Genomic DNA, 18,827 nt, shown 5'->3' with positions numbered 1-18,827 from the left:
TTGGAGCTGATCAATCAGAGGCGACGTTGTGGACTCGTATCAAGGATGATATTGAACTTCATTTACCTAATAATCCAGAGCGGTCTTGGAGTTCTTGGCAAAAACGATATCAGGGAATAAGTAAAGATGTGGCGTTATTTTCGGCAAAAGAGGCAGAAGTTGAAGGTGAATATCATACTGGATGGGGTCCTGAAAAGAAGGTAAGCATTCTTGATTTTTCCAACCATTGTTTTCTAATATTTAATAAGCGCCCATGTACTTAAGTGTTTTTAAAAACATTAACAGCTTGAAGAAGTTAACAAGAGGTTCAAGGAATGCAACGATGGGAAAAAATTTAAGCACGAAGAGTGCTACCAAGTTGTGTTAGAAAATATAAAATATAATCGATGATCGACTTTTGTATTCGATACGACGCATGATTTGGACACTTATGAGAATAACGAGGAAGATGATGAAGGACCGCAAACAACAACTCAAGGAGAGACCGGTAACGACACAGATGGGGGAGACATAGAGAACACATATCTTCGTAAGATGGGGAAAAAAGAAGCAAAAAGATTGAAGAAAACAGGGAGAGAGAAATCCAGTCACCAAGAGGAATTGATGGGAATAATTATTAAAGAACAACAAAATTTCAATACTCATTACCAAGCACAATCAAGATTCAAGATGGAACAAAGAGCAGCAGAGTTTGCAGCAAAACAAGCTGAACATGCTGCAAAAATAGCCAAGCAAGCTGAAGACGAAGAATTTCGCATCATTATGATGGATCTTGAAAAAATGGAACCTGTACAACAAGAGTACTTCCGACTTCGTAGGGCGGACATAGTTCGGAATAAAAGAAACCAATCTTAACACAAAGGCGGAATAGTTCAAACCTTAATTATTTCTCCTATTTAGTGATTAGTAGTATTATTAGTATTATTATATTTAAATTTCTTAGTATCTGAACAATTAGCATTATTATTATGTAATTTTTGGATTTTAAATTTACTTCCGTTGATTTGAATTAAATTTCTACTTTTTTCAAGAAACATACGACCTTAATTAAAACTTGAGGATGTTTACATACAAAGAGATAATAGAAAGGAAATGACAAACGACACCTTTTAATTCCCATATTCTGCCCATATATATTCGATCAAGTCATCACGCAAGCGAATATGTGCATCTTTGTTACGCATTTCACATCGGCGTTGCTGAGCTCTAATTTGGGAAAACTCGTCACTATTGCCTCTTAATATATTAACCGGTGCTGCGTTGCTACGTTGTTCATAAACATGTGGCCAGTCACCGGGTAGACGCTCATCCTCGACTATCATATTATGTAAGATAATACAAGTTTTCATGATATAGACAAGCACATCTGGATTCCACATTCTTGCAGGTTGTTTGATGATTCCAAATTGTTGTTGAAGTACACCAAATCCCCGTTCAACATCTTTTCTTGCACCCTCTTGCATCGATGAAAATATTTCATTTTTCCTACCCACCGGATGTTTAATGGCCGTAATAATAGTAGGAATCTCTGGGTATATTCCATCACCTAGATAATACGGCATATCATATGAATGTCCGTTCACCTCATAGCTCACGGGCGGTGCTTTTCCTGTTACAAGACTTCGAAAAACATATGAACGGTTCATAACATTAATATCGTTGTTAGAACCGGGCATACCAAAAAAAGCATGCCAAAACCATAGGTCATACGACACCACTGCCTCCAACACGATACTTTCGCTCCCTTTATACGCGGTGTAAGCCCCAGATTCTGCCGACGGACATTTATCCCATTTCCAATGCATGCAATCTAGACTACCCAGCATCCCAGGAAATCCCCGGTCTTTGTTTTGCTGGAGCAACAGTTCAATATCACCAGCCGTTGGTTCACGCAAATATTCTTTTCCATACAAATTCACAATCGTCTTACAGAACCTACGAGTAGCTTCCAACACAGTTGTTTCTCCTATGCGTAAGTACTCGTCTATTGCATCTGCCGCACATCCGTAAGCTAACATTCGTACTGCTGCTGTTACTTTTTGATGAGGGTTTAATCCTAAAACTCCACAAGCATCGGGCTTTTGAACAAAATATTTGTTTGCATTGGTAACACCTTCCACTATCCGGTTAAACAATTGTCGACGCATTCTAAATCTTCTGCGAAAAACATTGGGTGGTTGGTTTGGGTACGGAGAGAAATAGTCGTTCCATAGAAGTTCAGCCCCTGACTCACGATCTCTTGGTATTCTGATACGAGTTTGAGGCCATTTTGAATTTGTAACAAGGACTCCCAAACTAACGGCCATGTTATTTTGCATAATTGCTATTGCATCATCATCAGAGGAATAAAAACTACTATTAGAAGAAGAAGATGAAGAAGAAACAGAAGAGCAATAATGAGCGGTTTTCTCATATTGTTCCATTGTTATATGAAGCAGAAGAGATGTATTGTTATTCATATATTGAGTGAAACCAGTCTTTAATTTATAACCCATATTCAAGAGCATTAAAAAAACCAACAAAATAGATATTTTTTTGGGTTCACGCAAATGTGTTTTTCAAAAAAAACAAAATATTTGTTTGTCAGTGACCTGATATGACAATACTATATACGATTAGACTATACTATATATGATATGACTATACTATATAAGATAAGAAAAGATAACTCCAAAGACAGTTCATCTAAATAGTCATAACAAATTAACCCTTCATATTATCATTATCCGAAGTGGACGATCTTGGTGCCAGAAAAGGCATGTGCGCTCTCGGATTGGTATTGACTGATGACATTGTTGAAGCTGATCCCTGATTCATACCACTCCAAACTTGTGATGGCAGGGTTTGGGAAAATGAACCGTATCCAAGCTGAGGTTGGACAGTGTGCGGCATACGGAAAAGAGAAAGTTGTTGCTGCAAATCAACGTTCGCATTATTTAGCCTTTGTATTTCTGCTTCTTTCGACATGATAACGTCCATCCTCTCCTTCGTTTGTTTTAATGTAAATTCGCGAAATTGTTGATTAAAATCAGCATTTTCTTGAAATAATGTGTAAGCTTCATGCTGTGAAGAAAAAATAAAATATATAAGTACAAATATACCAACAAAAATCGAACGTACAATAAAAAGTCGAAAGTACACTTACGTGGGATAATAGATGTGGAGGAGGGATATGTACATGTTCAACAGGTTGTTCAATTGGGACCGTATACAAGTCACCGACATACCCATATGTTTGGGCTTCCCAAATAGGATGAGTCACGTAATCTTTGGAGTTGGTTACCATTGTCCAGTATTGTAAATATATATCATAATCTTTAACAACTTGCACTATCTCTGTTGCATCGACCAAACCTTCTTTTTTTAGGCGTTCGGCTTGAATATTGCCAATATCCCCTATAACTGTGTGTAGTCTTATAGGAACAGCGAAACTACAATGGTTTTGCCGCCAACACCTTTCACCAAGATACATGTTGTGCTGTACAGTTAGAAAGGGAATAAGAATTTAGTAGGTATGTTATATAGAAAAAAAGTATGTTATATAATAAAATTTACAAATTAACTCACAATGCCCATGTAAGAAAATATATATCTCGAGTCTGATAGCCGCGTAGCCGTGCATCCCATATCAGATGCAAGAACTTCTCTGTATGATTCCCATGGTCGCCATGTCACTTGTTCAGCAGTAAGCTTACTTAGTAAATCCCTACAACGGAAAATATCATTTGTATTCTTCGGTACATTCCATTTAGAAGATACAGGCCATTTTTGTTCTGTACTCGCCTCTGGGATTTCTGGTCGACATATGCCCAGGTATTCATACCCCCAAAACTACTCAATTCCAAATAATTAGCCAATTTAATAACTTAGCAACAAAATAAACAATGAGAGGAAAAATAACTAGATTGAAAGAATACCTCTAATACTTGGAATGGACCACATAGTGCCTTCTGTCTCCTCCCAGATAAACGGAGTGCCGCATACAATTTCGAAAACGCAGCACCACCCCAGTCAAACGTGGATACTACATCAAGATTTTCAAAAGCAGCTAACCATCCAGCATCAATATATGTCTTTGCATTAGAAAATAAAAAATGTCCCAAAACATACATGAAAAAGGCAATTGCTACTCTATGAGCAAGGGTGCTATCATTTTCAGCCGCAACCAACTTATCTTCGAAGAAATATGACCTTAAATATTTAATTGTAATTGAATTTGAAACCCACGACGGTGCTTTCGGAGAGAGCGTGACATCTTGGATATCCGGAAAGATATGCTCACGAACATGTTCAAATTGGTACTTCCCCGAATCATAAGGAACATCAGGCCCATCACCGATACTCAGTCCAGTCAACATGAGCCAATCTAGGGGGGTGAATCCCATCTCACCAAATGGGAAGTGAAAAGTGTTTGTTGTATCCCAAAACCGCTCAGCAATATAATCAACCATTGAATGGTTGGTTTCGCTACATTGTATGTCCAGTAAATTTTGCCATCCCGCTTTTTCAATAATATATTTAGCTCTAGGACAGTGTTGTGAAATAGTTTGATAGTGATGAATTACCGATGCCAAAGATCCACGATGTTGATACTTCAATTTGTGCTCCCCTGTAAATGTGATGTCCGTAGTAGCGTGCGGTTTATCATCTTGCAGTATAGGAAACCTCCCTAACCGGGGAATATCAACCTCCTTAATTGTACCAGTAGCGATTAAGTTATAATCCTCTTCGGCTACAGATTTTTGTTTCTTGTTCGTCTTCATGCGACCATTGAACCGCGATGTGAATTTGTTCAACATCTATGCACACACAAGATAGATGCAATTAGACCAACCCGCGCCATTTCTTATTTTTATTAGTCCAACACCATTTATATTCCAAATACTATAAAAATCCTTACCACAAACTATATCAATTCCAAAATCTATAATTCTACGAATACAAATTAAATCGTCACCGATGCATTTTGAAAATCCTTTCAACATTCCACAACCCAATTTAATCACTTCAAGATTCCATAAAAATCACTAAAAAATCAATTCCATACATATAAATTAGCTCTTCTACATATGTAACACACAAAATGTACATAACTACAATTTTTGGCATAACCACGTGAATTGTAAAAACACATATTAATCTATATAACCCACAAATTAAGTGTTGTACATATTTGACAAAATTTCATAAAATCTTTTACAGTAGCCAAATTATTTTTATCACCTCCAAATTCATAAAATCTTTTTAACCATATTCACAGTAGACAAAATCTTTTACGTGAATTATTTTTATCACCTCCAAATTATTTTTATCACCTCCAAATTATTTTACGTGAATTACAGTAGACAAAATTTCATAAAATTTCATAAAAACAATTAAAATTAATCACCTCCAAATTCAATAAAAAACAATACAAATTCAATTATTTTTAACCATATTCACATATGTACAAATCATCTCTTCTACATATATAACACACATAATCTACATAACTACCAATTTTTACAGTAGCCAAATTGTTTAAATCTATTCCACCCACAAATTACATTTTCTATAATTATTTTAAAACTTCTTTTAACCAAATTTACATAAGCATCAAAACTGGTTTTCTTCACATACATATTATTCTCTAAAATCATAAAACACACATACCCAATTATATTTAATCAATTTCATATTCATATTTGTTCTTTAAAACCCATCTTAATATAAACTAATTTTAACAAATAAAACCCTAAATAATTTATACAACAATACGGATAAAAAAAAGGTGATTAAGAAAAAAGAAACATACCTCTTTTCTAACCGGGATTCATCAAGTATCTGGTTTTTTTTTTCTATTCTCTTTTCCTGCTAGTTACTGTGATGTGTTGTGTTTGTGGGCGGTAGAAACAAACAGGAGTTAAACAGGAGGTAGAAAAGAAAAGAAAAGAAAAGAAGAAAAGAAAAGAAAACAAGAAGACAGAGAAGATTAGGGTAAACACCAAGTGAACACGTGTGATATACGTGGTGGTTTCTCTTTGTCCACACGTGCTCGATACGTGTGTTAATTTGGGTACAACACTATACGTACGCCTGACAAGGGGGCGTTCATTATACATTCGCCAGACAACGGGCGTTGATTATAAGTTCGCCAGAATGAGGCGTTGATTATAGGTCCGCCTGAATGAGGCGTTGATTATACGTCCGCCAGTGTGAGGCGTTGATAAAATGTACGCCTGAGTGAGGCGTTGATTATATGTCCGCCTGAGTGAGGCGTTGATTATAAGTTCGCCCGTATGAAGCGTTGAATTATATGTCCGCCTGAATGAGGCGTTGATATTCTTAACGCCTGAATGAGGCGTTGATTCACGTGTCCGCCACACCAGGCGTAGATTATATGTTCGTCCCTTCTCCGAGCGTTAACTACATGAACGCCCCACAACGAGCGTATTCTTTAACAACGCCCCACAACGAGCGTAAACTATATCAACGCCTCTTCGGGACGAAGATTATATGAACGCTCCACATGCAAGCGTTCATTATACTTCCGCTCGACTAAAAATACTCCACTGCCTTAACGTCACACTCCAGACTACTCTCAAATTTGATCGTTTGTTTTGGTCTTTGATCTTTGGTTATGATCGTACCATTGTGGACGCTCTAAGAAACCCAATACCTCTGAAGAGAGGAATAATAGCTGGGTAGTATTACTACCTTCGTTCTATCTTCTACCTTCGTTTTACCTTCGCTTTACCTTCGGAACCTTTGTTTTACCTTCGTTTTACCTTTGGAACCTTCGTTATACCTTCGTTTTACCTTTGGAACCTTCGTTATACCTTCGTTACATCTTCGTTATACCTTCGTTATTGAAACTTTCACTGAACTTCATCATCATTAATGGGGTTCATCACCCTTGTAACAGATAAAAAATCATAATAAAACTCTTTTACCCTCCCGTGGATGTAGACACTCCGATGTCGAACCACGTAAATTATTGTTGTGTGAAACTATTGTTATTTATTTGTTTAAATTCATCTTCTACTTGCTGTTTTATGGTTTAAAACAAGATCCAATGATCTTGTTCGTTTGGTTGTTGCTACTAGAATAATGGTAGTAACAAGTATTAAATATTCATTTAAAGTATGCCCTTTTCTAATTACAACAATGGTAGCGGCATTTGGTGATGCTTTCAAATACTTTAGGGATACACAAAATTGGTTAAAAAGACCAAAATCAATAATTTTTGGGTGAAAAAGACATTTAGATTTTGATACTGTTTAAATGGAAAAAAATTTAAAAATAGCCAGGATGTAAACAGTTTCATCCTACCCATTTTCAAATACTTTTTCTTATTCACAAAATTGGATAAAAAGACCAAAATCAACAATTCCTGGGTGAAATGGACAGTTAGATTTTGATACTGTTTAAATGGACAAAAATGTAAAAATAGGCAGGATGTAACCAGTTTCATCGTGCCCATTTTCAAATATTTTTTCTTATTTTTAATTTACACTGGATGTATCCAGTTTCATCCTTGCTATTTTTTAAATTTAAGCTAAGATGAATCCAGTTTCATCCTTGCTATTTTTTTTGGCCATTTCACCCAAACTATTTTTTACTCGTCCATTTGAACCGTGATTTAAAAATATTGGACAAATGACCCATTTTCCGTTTCTTATTTTTAATTTACATCAGGATGCATCCGGTTTTATCCCTATCTTTTAAGTTTAAGTCAGGATGAATCCAGTTTCATCCTTGCTATTTTTTTGGTGTCCATTTCACCCATACAAATTTTTGCTCGTCCATTTGAACCATGTTTTAAAAATATTTGGACAAATAACCCATTTTCCGTTAGGCATATACTTTTTATAATTTTTGAGATATACTTATAGGCATCACCTACTTTTTTGTGGATTTAGAAGTTTAGCTGTATGGGTCATTTCTAGTCTCTACCGTTTAAAGTGGTAAGGTTATGGTTGGATATAATTGGTCATGTGATAATCTTTATCATCCAAATCCGAGACAATCGAGAACATCCATTCGATGCTCAGACACTTTTTTGTCTTATCAGGTTAAGTAATTAGGAAGATTAGTTTCTTCTACTTTTTAGCCAGGGCCGTAAGCTCTGTTAAGTGGTTAGGTTAAAGTTCGATATAGTTGGGTCATGTCATAATCTCGACATAAACCTAAGAGTTTAATTGGAGGGCGCCAACATCTATATATGATGGGACCTGAATTGCTTTTAAAGTCAATAAGGTATGCCAATTCATGCATAAACCTACTGAGGACACTTGCTTCTTGTCAAACGAATACTTAGGTATCTCATTACACTTCTACATTTGAGATTCTTTTTTTGAAGGAGGAAAAATGAAAATAAAATAAAAAGAGTGTCAAGATAGCACCCGAGAAAAATACAAGAAACCAATAGAGAGTTTACAACCAACTACTCTCTAAACAAAATCGTCCAATCGAAAACAAATTCAACAAGTTTAATGTTTTTAAACGAATCAACATTTATAGACCAACTGAGTAACAACATCTTAATCTCTAAAATAAGAGAGATTAAAGTTTTTCTCCCTTGTTTCTTCGCTATCAGAAAGTCATTTATTTCCAACCAAACGGACCACCAAATCGCAAAAGGCAGACAATACCTCAAGAAGATGAGAGAGGCTTGGCTGATATCTTCAATTTCCACTTCCATAAAAAATCAATAATTGTCGAGGGAAGAGACAATAGAGCATTTGTTTCTGTACATTTGAGATTCTTTTTTTTGACAAAAGGCAAATTCATTAAGAAATTTACCTAGTCACCAAACAAGTGACAAAGTAAACAAAACAGTTACACAGAATGTGTCACAACATCCCAGTTACAAATCAGGGTAGAAAGACTAAAAACTTTGAAGATATCTGTGTTTATAGTCCAATTGAACAACAAACATTTCACTTCTATAATTAACTGTTTCAGATTTCTCGAAACATTTTTATAAAGCCTATTATTCCTTTCTCTCCAAACACTCCACCAGATTGCAAAAGGGAGATAACCCCAAATGCGCTTTAGCCTGTTTTTTCTTTTCTTGTTACTCCATTCCTATAGTGTTCTTTTAACATCACTTGAGAATACCCACTTGATTCCAAAACTGTTCAAGAAATAAGACCAGAGCTCATAAGTCATTTTACAGTGTAAGAACAAATGAGAGTTTGTCTCCTCATGTTGGCTACACAGTAAACAACCAGTATCCTGAACAATATCAGCATTAAACAGATGATCCAGAGTTGGAGCTCCATTGTAACATAATGTCCACACCAAGAAAGACACTTTCAATGGAATTTTAGGATTCCAAAGTTGTTTATCAGGGAAAATAAGAAATCCCTCAGTTTCTAAAGCAGAATAAGCACTTGCAACAGAGAATCTTTTGCCATTACCATATCTCCAATGTCTTTCATTATCTTTCTGGGAGAGAATATTAGTTGGATCACCAATAATTTGCAATGACTGAACCACATCAAAAATTTCACCTTCATTAAGAGCTCTGGAGAACTGAAGATCCCAAGCACCCTGAGCAGAAACCATCTCACTGTCCAAAGCATCTTTATTTCTTGAAAGCTTGAATAATCTTGGAAAGACCAAGCTTAAAGATTGATTGCCTATCCAGATATCATCCCAGAAAGAAGTAGAAGTACCATCACCAATAACCACAGCAGAACCAGACACTACAAACTCTTTAGCTTTTAAAATTCCATCCCATAATCTATAACACACTGACTTGTTTGTCTGTTTTGGAAACAAAGCTGCAGTAGCACCACCAAACTTTTGGTTGACAATTCTTCTCCACAAAGATTGTTTCTCAGAACCATATCTCCATACCCATTTGGCTTGAAGAGCTTTGTTTACCAACTGTAGTTTTTTTAAACCAATTCCAACTCTACATTTAGGTATATTAGCTGAAGTCCATGCCACCCAACTCCTTTTCTTATTGTTAACACCAGAACCCCACAAGAAATTTCTCATGAGCCTTTCTATTTCCTTAGCCACACTACCTGGCATTTGAAACATAGACATGTAGTAGACAGGTAAACTAGCCATTACACTCTGAATCAAAATTAATCTTTGGCCCTTTGAAAGATAAGTTTTCATCCATCCAGCTAATTTTTGATGAAGCTTATGAATGATGTCAGACCAAACCTCTTTGCATTTAGATTTACTTCCCAATTTCATGCCCAGATATTTCATAGGCAACTGAGACATATTGCAACCAAAGATTTCTGCACATATTTCACCATTATGCAATTGACCCAGACCAATAATGGTGCTTTTCCTGAAGTTAACTTTTAATCCAGAAATAGCCTCAAAAGCCCAAAGAATATTTTTTAAATTTTGAACCTGATCTTCATTGTCATCCATAAAAACAATCAGATCATCAACAAAATGAAGTTGAGTTATTACAGTACCTTGGCTTGTTACTTTTAAACCAGAAAACAAATTGTTAGCAGCTGCTACTTTGAAAATTTGAGAAATAACTTCAGTTACTAAAATGAAAATAAATGGAGAGATTGGGTCCCCTTCCCTGATCCCTTTGACTTCTAAACAATTTTGTTGCTTCACCTTTCAGCAAAACAGCAAACACTACAAGAAAATCAGTGTATTGCAACACCTCACTTATGTGGCAAGAACCCATGTTTCATGTAGCAAAAACCTATTGCCACATAAATTGTTTTTTGCCACGCCTGTGACAACAGCCTGGGTGGAAAGGAATTATTGCCACACCTTAAAAACACTGTAGCGATAGCTAGGTTTTTTGCCACACCAAATGGTGAGCCAATAACATGCAGCAAAAAGGTAGTGTTTTATTTAATTATTATTGTTTTTACTATTTATTTTATTTGAAAAATCTGTTGCCACACCAAACTGGTGCTGCAATAACGTGAGAAAAAAGTTCTATTTTTAAATTTTTTAATTATATTCCTTTTAAAACATTTTCGCCACACCACTTGAGTGCAGCAAAAAGACACTTTCCTGCCGCAAAAACGTGTTCAGGGATCACTGTAATCATGTACAATTTGCACACAGTAGAATAATTTTTATGAAAGAAATTCTAACTAAAATTAAATTGAAACAAAGAAATCAAAATATATAATTAAGAAAAAATGTATGTTACGAAGTAGGGTGGTAAATCAAACTTTACCATAAAAAACCAGATTAATTTACACAATTTTTGACCTTCAACATTAACCGCGTCACTCAGAAGTAAAGAAACTTTATACTTCAAACTAGACATAATCCATGCTAAATCCATCGCAGCTGTCTATTCCACTGCCGAATTCCTGCTAAGCAAAAAGACAACCACCAAGGAAAAGGAAATTAAGAAATGGCAGAATATCATCAAGTCTAATGGAAGCTTGAGTTGTACGAGAAATATCAAACAAACATGCTGATAAGCATCATACAAACATACCGATAATTTTTACGTGTTAGTTAAGAGATTGTTCGAATACAATCAGTTTGCGATCTCTACGGCTGCTCCCCAGGTCTAACGAGTTATTCCTCGTATCTGTAAGGCTTCTCCAAAGGTACGTAAGGTTGCTGCTAAGGTGAAATAGTTACTTCCCATGTATGCAAAGTTCTTCCCCATTTCGTTCCCTCATCCGCCCAATAGAACCTTCCTCTCCCTCTTTCATTTGTCTTTTAAAATTTTCGTTCCTATCAGAACTGGAACTGGAGCATGTAGATACTACGTATACAAAGATTTCATCATTGATAGGTTGTAGGTTACCATCCTCATCCAACCCACATGGTTCCCTAATTTGGACCTACATGTATCATAAAACTTTTAGGTTAAAGGATCTGATCTACTAAGAGTAAAATGTTCATAAACTTTTGTACTGTCTTTAATAACACGAGCTTTAACAAACACATCACCGTCAGTTGGTGGGTTCCTTCCAATCTCTTGGGCCTGTACAAATTTCATCACTAACAATGAAATGATCCGTGGCAATTGATAGCATTCATCACTAACAATGACATGATCCATGGTAACTGATAGCAAAACTCATATGAAAAATTGCATACAAAGAATATCTGACAATTTTAAAGAACAAAAAAAACGATGGAACTATCCAATGTCTAGTAGCATATGGTATTCCCATTGTTGACAAGGTTTGCAATGTGCAATTAAGGAAGTTGGATGATCAAGAAGAGATAACAGGGAAAGAGCCAAGACATTTACTTTATGGGGTCAAATGCATTTCTTTTCCAACATTTATTATTTTATTTTTTTGATCCATAATTATATTACAACTTAAAGTAATAAGAAAGCTTATTTAGTGTAAGTCCTTACCGTTTTCGTGATCAACAAAGCATACTTTAAAGGCCATGACAACAATCTTGGCGAATGATTTGTGCTTACTGATGCCAGTAGCTCAATCATCTATGTCAGAATAACTTAAGGAATCCGTGTTTCGCACCCAATGACTGAATCTATGAATCACCCTGTAATATATATAATTATTACATACAACCAGTTGTTGTTAGTATAGCATTTGTTAGCGGAGATGATGTTTGTTCATTTATATTGCCACCGTATTATTTTGAAGGCGACGATAGATCAACCGTAACCAATATTATATACTTACATTGCAAATTTCTAATACAACTACTCCATAACTCTCAATGCATAACCTCCAGCCATGTACCCACTGAAAAATCAAAATTAAACAGTTTAGCAATCAAATCTGATAAGAATATCAACCCTAAGATCAAATACTAAACCTCGAATAACTTCAAAGTTCCAAACTAAAAAGTGACCGTAAAGACCAACTTAAAGTACCGTAAATTGCATTTAAAGCTTGTTCTGAATCATATAATAATAAAGGGTGCAACCAGTATTCACCGTATAAAACACTATTCTTATAAGAAACAGATATCCCAGGAATGGGAAACAAGGCACTAGCTTTGTCTTACCACTAGCTAATGACAAGATTCATACATGTATGACAGAGCCAGACAGCTAACTTGAACCATATCATACAATGCAAACAATTTACCCTCAATCTTTTCACAAATATCAACTAACCACTCTAGAATTCTAATGAATTGGAGAAATCTCCCGACATAATCAAAATATGATTTTAGAGTTACAATAACAAGCATACACCATAAAATATCAGACTTAGCACAACCAAAAGAAATTTAAATTGACTCATCTAAACACAACCAAGTCAAAGGAAGTCTCTGAAACTTTCCAAACATTTTTTAAAACATAACCAGAGTACTGCATATTCTCAATTGGATGTGGAACAAGATACTAAAACAGAATCAAACAGAATCGTCATGATGATTACGGAAACACAAATCTACTCAGTGGCCGATCAGTAAACCATACCAAAACAGAATAAAGAAAACACTATAAGAATAAAATAGGGATTTGAAACTTACTCTTCTTCAAATGGCATCATCGGAGAGGTGAGAAATTAACCTGCTATAACTCTCTAAAGAGTGTCGAAAACAAAACCCCCATATCAACCGGAGGTGTTATGCAGATGTCCATGGATAGATAGCAGTGCTAAGTGTGAAATAGTAAATTAAGGCTTTCAGAGTGACAAGATTTGGTTAACTAAGAACAAGCCAAGAAGGTGATGAAGGTTTCGGAGAAGATGGAGTAGTTTATAGGGTTTTGAGGGAGTTTGTTTTTGAGAGATGAAAAACTGAAAAAAAATTTAATCGAGAAGATGCGAAAAGTTTGGGGGTGTGGGCGGAAATTATGGAAATTATTTTTCACAAAAACTCTATTATAGAGGGAAATTAAGAGAATATTACCAAGATAAATTTCGTTTTCTCGAAAATAAAAAGAAAAAGAAAAAGAAAAAGAATTTAACAAAGTGGAAACTTTTGAGGAACCCCGAGTTTGATTCTCTCTCTTTCGCAAACCCATCGTTAAAATGATACATACTTGTAGCCCAAAATATATAATCTATACAAGATCTAAGGTTAAAATAGTAGTTTCATATCAGATTTAAATTTTCACTTTTTTTCATGGACTAAATTAACCTTTTTCGATTAAGTATTATTAACAAAATATTTAAAGGAAAATTTGTTGATTGGTCCAAAGCCCATATAGTTATTTATAGTAAGGTCCAACCAAATTTTTTTTTTATCCTTAGGTCCAAAATTAATAAAAAAAATAGAAATGACCATAATACCCCCTACTACCAAACGTGTGTATCTACACTGCTTACAAATTTGAGTACATATCTGGCACACTGCTCACAAATTCGAGTACATATATGCTAACAAATTTGAGTACATATATGCCGCACTGCTTACAAATCTGAGTACATATCTGTCGCACTGCTTACAAATTCGAGAATATATCCGCTGCTTACAATTCGAGTACATATCTGTTGCACCGCTTCCAGGTAAAGTACATATCTGTTAGAATCAATTATAAATAAATTAGCACATATTTCAGTATTGCGCATACGTACTCATGGATCAAAAAAAAAAAGTGACAAAACTCTGAATAAAACAGAATCAAAAGAAGTTTCTATCAGTACACCTTATACGTACTGCGTATTCATGAAATAAAAATCAACTGCCTGTAAAAAAGAATTGATGAATCCTCCAAATGTCAGAGTTCAGTGCCGTACCTCAAGCCAAACTGATGTAGTTTCACTTCCTGTGAACAGGTATTGACCTAGAAAGATGGTGTCTCCTTTCTTTACTGCCTGCACAGAATCATATAGCTTAGGATAACATAGTCACATAGGTATCGCAAAGACAACAATTGGAAGGTTCAAGGGAACATCTACACTGTCATCCTTCTTCCAAATCATTGTTTTCCAATTTTACGATATACATCAACAGAACGCAAACATATTCGAATTATGTGACAACAATTCCCAAGCCCAAACTAAAATTACACTATGATTTAACCAAAATTTCAGCACACCTTTGCTAATCCATCATAATTGATTGGCAATACATCTGAAGTTGCTTCTTTATCTTGATCCGGAGTCAAAATAACCGATGATTCAGCCTTCAGTGCAATCGATTTTTCACTTTTATTAAGAACTTGCAATTCAGGGCCTATTGTATCTAGCATAACCTGAAACAAGTGAACAACAAGATATGCACATTTATTATCAATTTTCACTCTCTAATCCATAATAGCAATTCCAAAAAAATGATTCAAAAACTGCAACAACAACGAAGATCATGACAATTCCTTAAACAATCCAATTCAAATCAACAAAACTTACAACACAGAGCTTCTTAGTACTCTTAACAAGTATGATTAGTATGATTTTGAGAAAATAAAGAAAGAAAATAACTAGAAAATCAAATTGAGAGTTCAAATAAGCTAAAACCATCAAAATCTAACCAAAAAATCGAATAATTACGATCAAGATTCATAAAAACAGTACGTCATATACGTACTGATGTTTAATACACAAGCAAAAACTGAAACCAAACATATAGAAGCATAGTAAACACAGAAAAATCAGTACGTCATATACGTACTGATGGTTAATACATAAAACTAAACTGAAACCAAACCAAAAGCCAACAAAATGAAACTAAAATTCTAGATCTACAAACAAAACAAACGTAAAACATGATTTTATAACTAGATCTGGACTATTTTCATCAAAAACCTTCAGTACATCATATATGTACTGATGATTAATACACAAAAGCAAACTAAAAACAAACCAAAGACCAACAAAACCGAGTTAAAACATCAGATCTAATAATGAAATGAACATAAAACATCACTATCTATCTAGATCTAAAGTATTTTTACCAAAATTGAAGTAAAAAATTAACGAATCAAGCATGAATATCATAAACACAAAAAAACTGAATTTAATTCCTCTTTTCGGAACCTTAAAATCTGAATTTTGAATTCTTTTTCCCATGAAATCAAGAGATTTGGATCTCAGATTAAGATGGAATCAATAAAAAACTTAAAATAAAGATCAGTATAGGTAAATCAACTTACGAAATACCTCAGAATCAAACCAAATATTTCAGTATTACATATACGTACTCATGGATCGAACCCAAAAATCAATTAAAAAACGCTGATAGAATTCAAAAACAATGACAAAACTTTGAATATAACCGAATCAACATCAGGTCTAATACCTAAACATTAGATTTTGCTACAAACATAAAAATTTCTCTAATCCGAGAAGAAAAAAAACCTAAATTAAAATTAGCTTTTGAAGAAGAAAGGAAAAATGAAAACCTAAACTATACCAACAGTAAGGAAGTGAACCTACCGATTAATCTTATTTTGAATTCACGAATTGATCAACACCTCAGAAGATCTTCATAGCCGGAGCTTTTAACCGAACCACAAATGAGAAAATGAAGAAGAAGAAGAAGAAGAATAGATCGAGAAATGAAGAAGAAATGGATTTGGTTACTGCTTTATATACTTAAGGGTGTTTTCGGTATTTAAAAATACGTCCTCATATGTTCCACACGTGTGCAGGACCTGGGCTTAAAAAATTTGGTCCATTTTCATGTTTTTTCTTTAATTATGGACCTCTGATTAGTGGGCTTTAATGGGTGGACCTGCCACTAACTAAGAACACTATAATGGTACCTATTGGTAATTCGTACATATTTAAAATACGACTCCATTAATAATCGGTCGTTGGGCGTTTTTTTAGGCGCTAGTAACGTGCGATAATAACTACATTGTAAGATGCTGAATAAGATGCGGTTGTGAAGGATCTTAATTGAATGCTTATCCAAATTTACACTAATTATCGGTGGTATAATATCTTAGCATATTAGGGTTCTTGCATCTCCTCTTTAATTTGCAGCCATGGTTCTGGAAATTGAAGTCGCAACAGAGCAATAAAGATCCGTGATCATGCTAAATAAAATCGGTGCAATTGGTTGTGATGCTACGATGCTTTTATTAGGAGGCGCTTACTCTCTTATTTCTCTCATCTCCCGAACACTGTAGGAGAAAAAAAAATCAGCAGCTAATGATTGTCCTTTTATGAACGAAAAAAGAAAAATGATACTGAAGAGTTCACGGCAAGCTTGATATACTAAATTGAATGCTAAGGAGCTCATGCCATAGCCTCACACCAAAAGCCTTCCATGCTATGCATCGTTTAATTAATCTAAATGATCAGGTAAGAAGATTTGAGGCGGGAATAGTCCAAAGATTATCCTCAATTTAGTTGTCCCTATATCTATAGTACTCGGGATTTGTATACTATACTATTGTGTATTACCTTTCTTTCTTCCTTATCTCAAACTTTTGGTGTCCATCCTCTAGTCTCTGACCTCTGTGGTGATATGTGGTGATAGGTGGGAGTTGCATCATCATAGGAACGATGGTGATGTTTAAGTGAAGGTTGTCGTTGAAACCTTGTAAACATAGGTGATAGTCGGAATTATCCCAACTTGTGATAGCTGCAATTTTCACAATTTACCACCAGTAGGAATTTTCATCAACATGAGATAAATGTAATTTTCACGATTATCACATGATGATAACTATGCCTTTCACAATAATAAAAAAGGAAAACAACAGTTTCTGAGATAATTACATTTATCATAAATAAGATGTGAAAAATTGAACTTTAATTTCTTTCACAACAATGAAGAAGGAAATCAACAGTTTTCACATTATTAACTTGGGTAATTACATTTATCACAATAATATTAACCTGTGATAATTAGGTTTGTCACAATAATTATAAGTGAAAAATCAAACATTAATTTTATTCTAAAGTGAAAAATATAGATTTCATAATGTATAAGTTTTTGATTCGTTTACGTCTTATATATACATGATATGGAAGTCGCCATGAGCATGCATGATATGCATATTAGTGGATCACGGCAACAAAAGATCTTCATTCCTTCGTTTCCAATTGAGAATAGATTTTCACTCCATAAGATTTTACATTCCAGCACTACTAGTTTGTTATTCATGCACCATATTGATATTTACACCCGGATCCCATTCCCACCACTTATTCAAAGCATTTCCCACAAATAAAAGAAAAAGCCTAAAAAAAATAAAAAATAAAACTCATTAAAGAAGACTACCCAACTAGTACTACTACTAATTACAAGCCAACTGATTTTGCAGCTGAGATATCTCTTCAAAGATGGGTAATCTTCTAGATGATCTAAAAGATGGGACCCACTCATTATTAAGTTTGTCCAACATTTCCACCACCGTTTCTTCAAACGACGGTGTTGGCACCGACGATGGTGATACGGTAGAGGAAAATGAAGAGAATTGCTGCTCTGATTTATAATATTGATCGAGTTGATCAAGTTGGTGAAGCATTTCTTCCGCTCGGTTTTTTGATTCCATATCATGTATATATAAGACGTAAACGAATCAAAAACTTATCCACTAATGGTGCATAACTACACCAAGATTTCACATGAGTACTAATAACCCCTACGTCGGCTTTTTTTCGCTTGTCATTACTCTATATACTCATGTTTGAGGAGAAACATATAAGATGGGAAACGGTAGGGAATTGTGAGGGTGTCTTTGGTTACATTGAACAACAATCTGTTGATTACAACCAAGTTTCCATTCACTTGTTAATTATCACACTATTTGTTTGGGTTGTCGTTGACCGTAACTGTTTCCTAAGAATAAGTTCTCCAATTTCCTTACTATTCGTCAGTGTTTTTTAGGAAGAGGTCAAAGCAACGCAATTAAGATTAAGGAGCTATGTTAGGGATGGTTTTTAGGATTATTGATTGTTTTTCTTAATATATGGTATCTTATTGATGGGTTTGTAATAAAGATAAACAATGAATTGGTCTAGAAATATTTTTCCCCATTTAACAAA

The 18,827-nt window shown here is 34.7% G+C and overlaps 1 long non-coding RNA gene across 1 annotated transcript; it reads left to right on the top strand.

Moving 5' to 3' along the window:
* The first annotated feature begins 16,763 nt into the window (after positions 1–16,763).
* Positions 16,764–17,488, top strand: LOC113335183. The gene is made up of 2 exons (XR_003353215.1): positions 16,764–17,135; positions 17,314–17,488. It is a non-coding gene; the product is annotated as an uncharacterized LOC113335183 (long non-coding RNA).
* The last annotated feature ends 1,339 nt before the right edge of the window (positions 17,489–18,827 follow it).

The sequence above is a fragment of the Papaver somniferum genome, unplaced genomic scaffold, assembly GCF_003573695.1.
Source record: "Papaver somniferum cultivar HN1 unplaced genomic scaffold, ASM357369v1 unplaced-scaffold_139, whole genome shotgun sequence".
Taxonomy (NCBI): Eukaryota; Viridiplantae; Streptophyta; class Magnoliopsida; order Ranunculales; family Papaveraceae; genus Papaver; species Papaver somniferum.
Note: the sequence above shows the minus strand (reverse complement) of the source record. Positions and strands in the feature narration are given on the sequence as shown.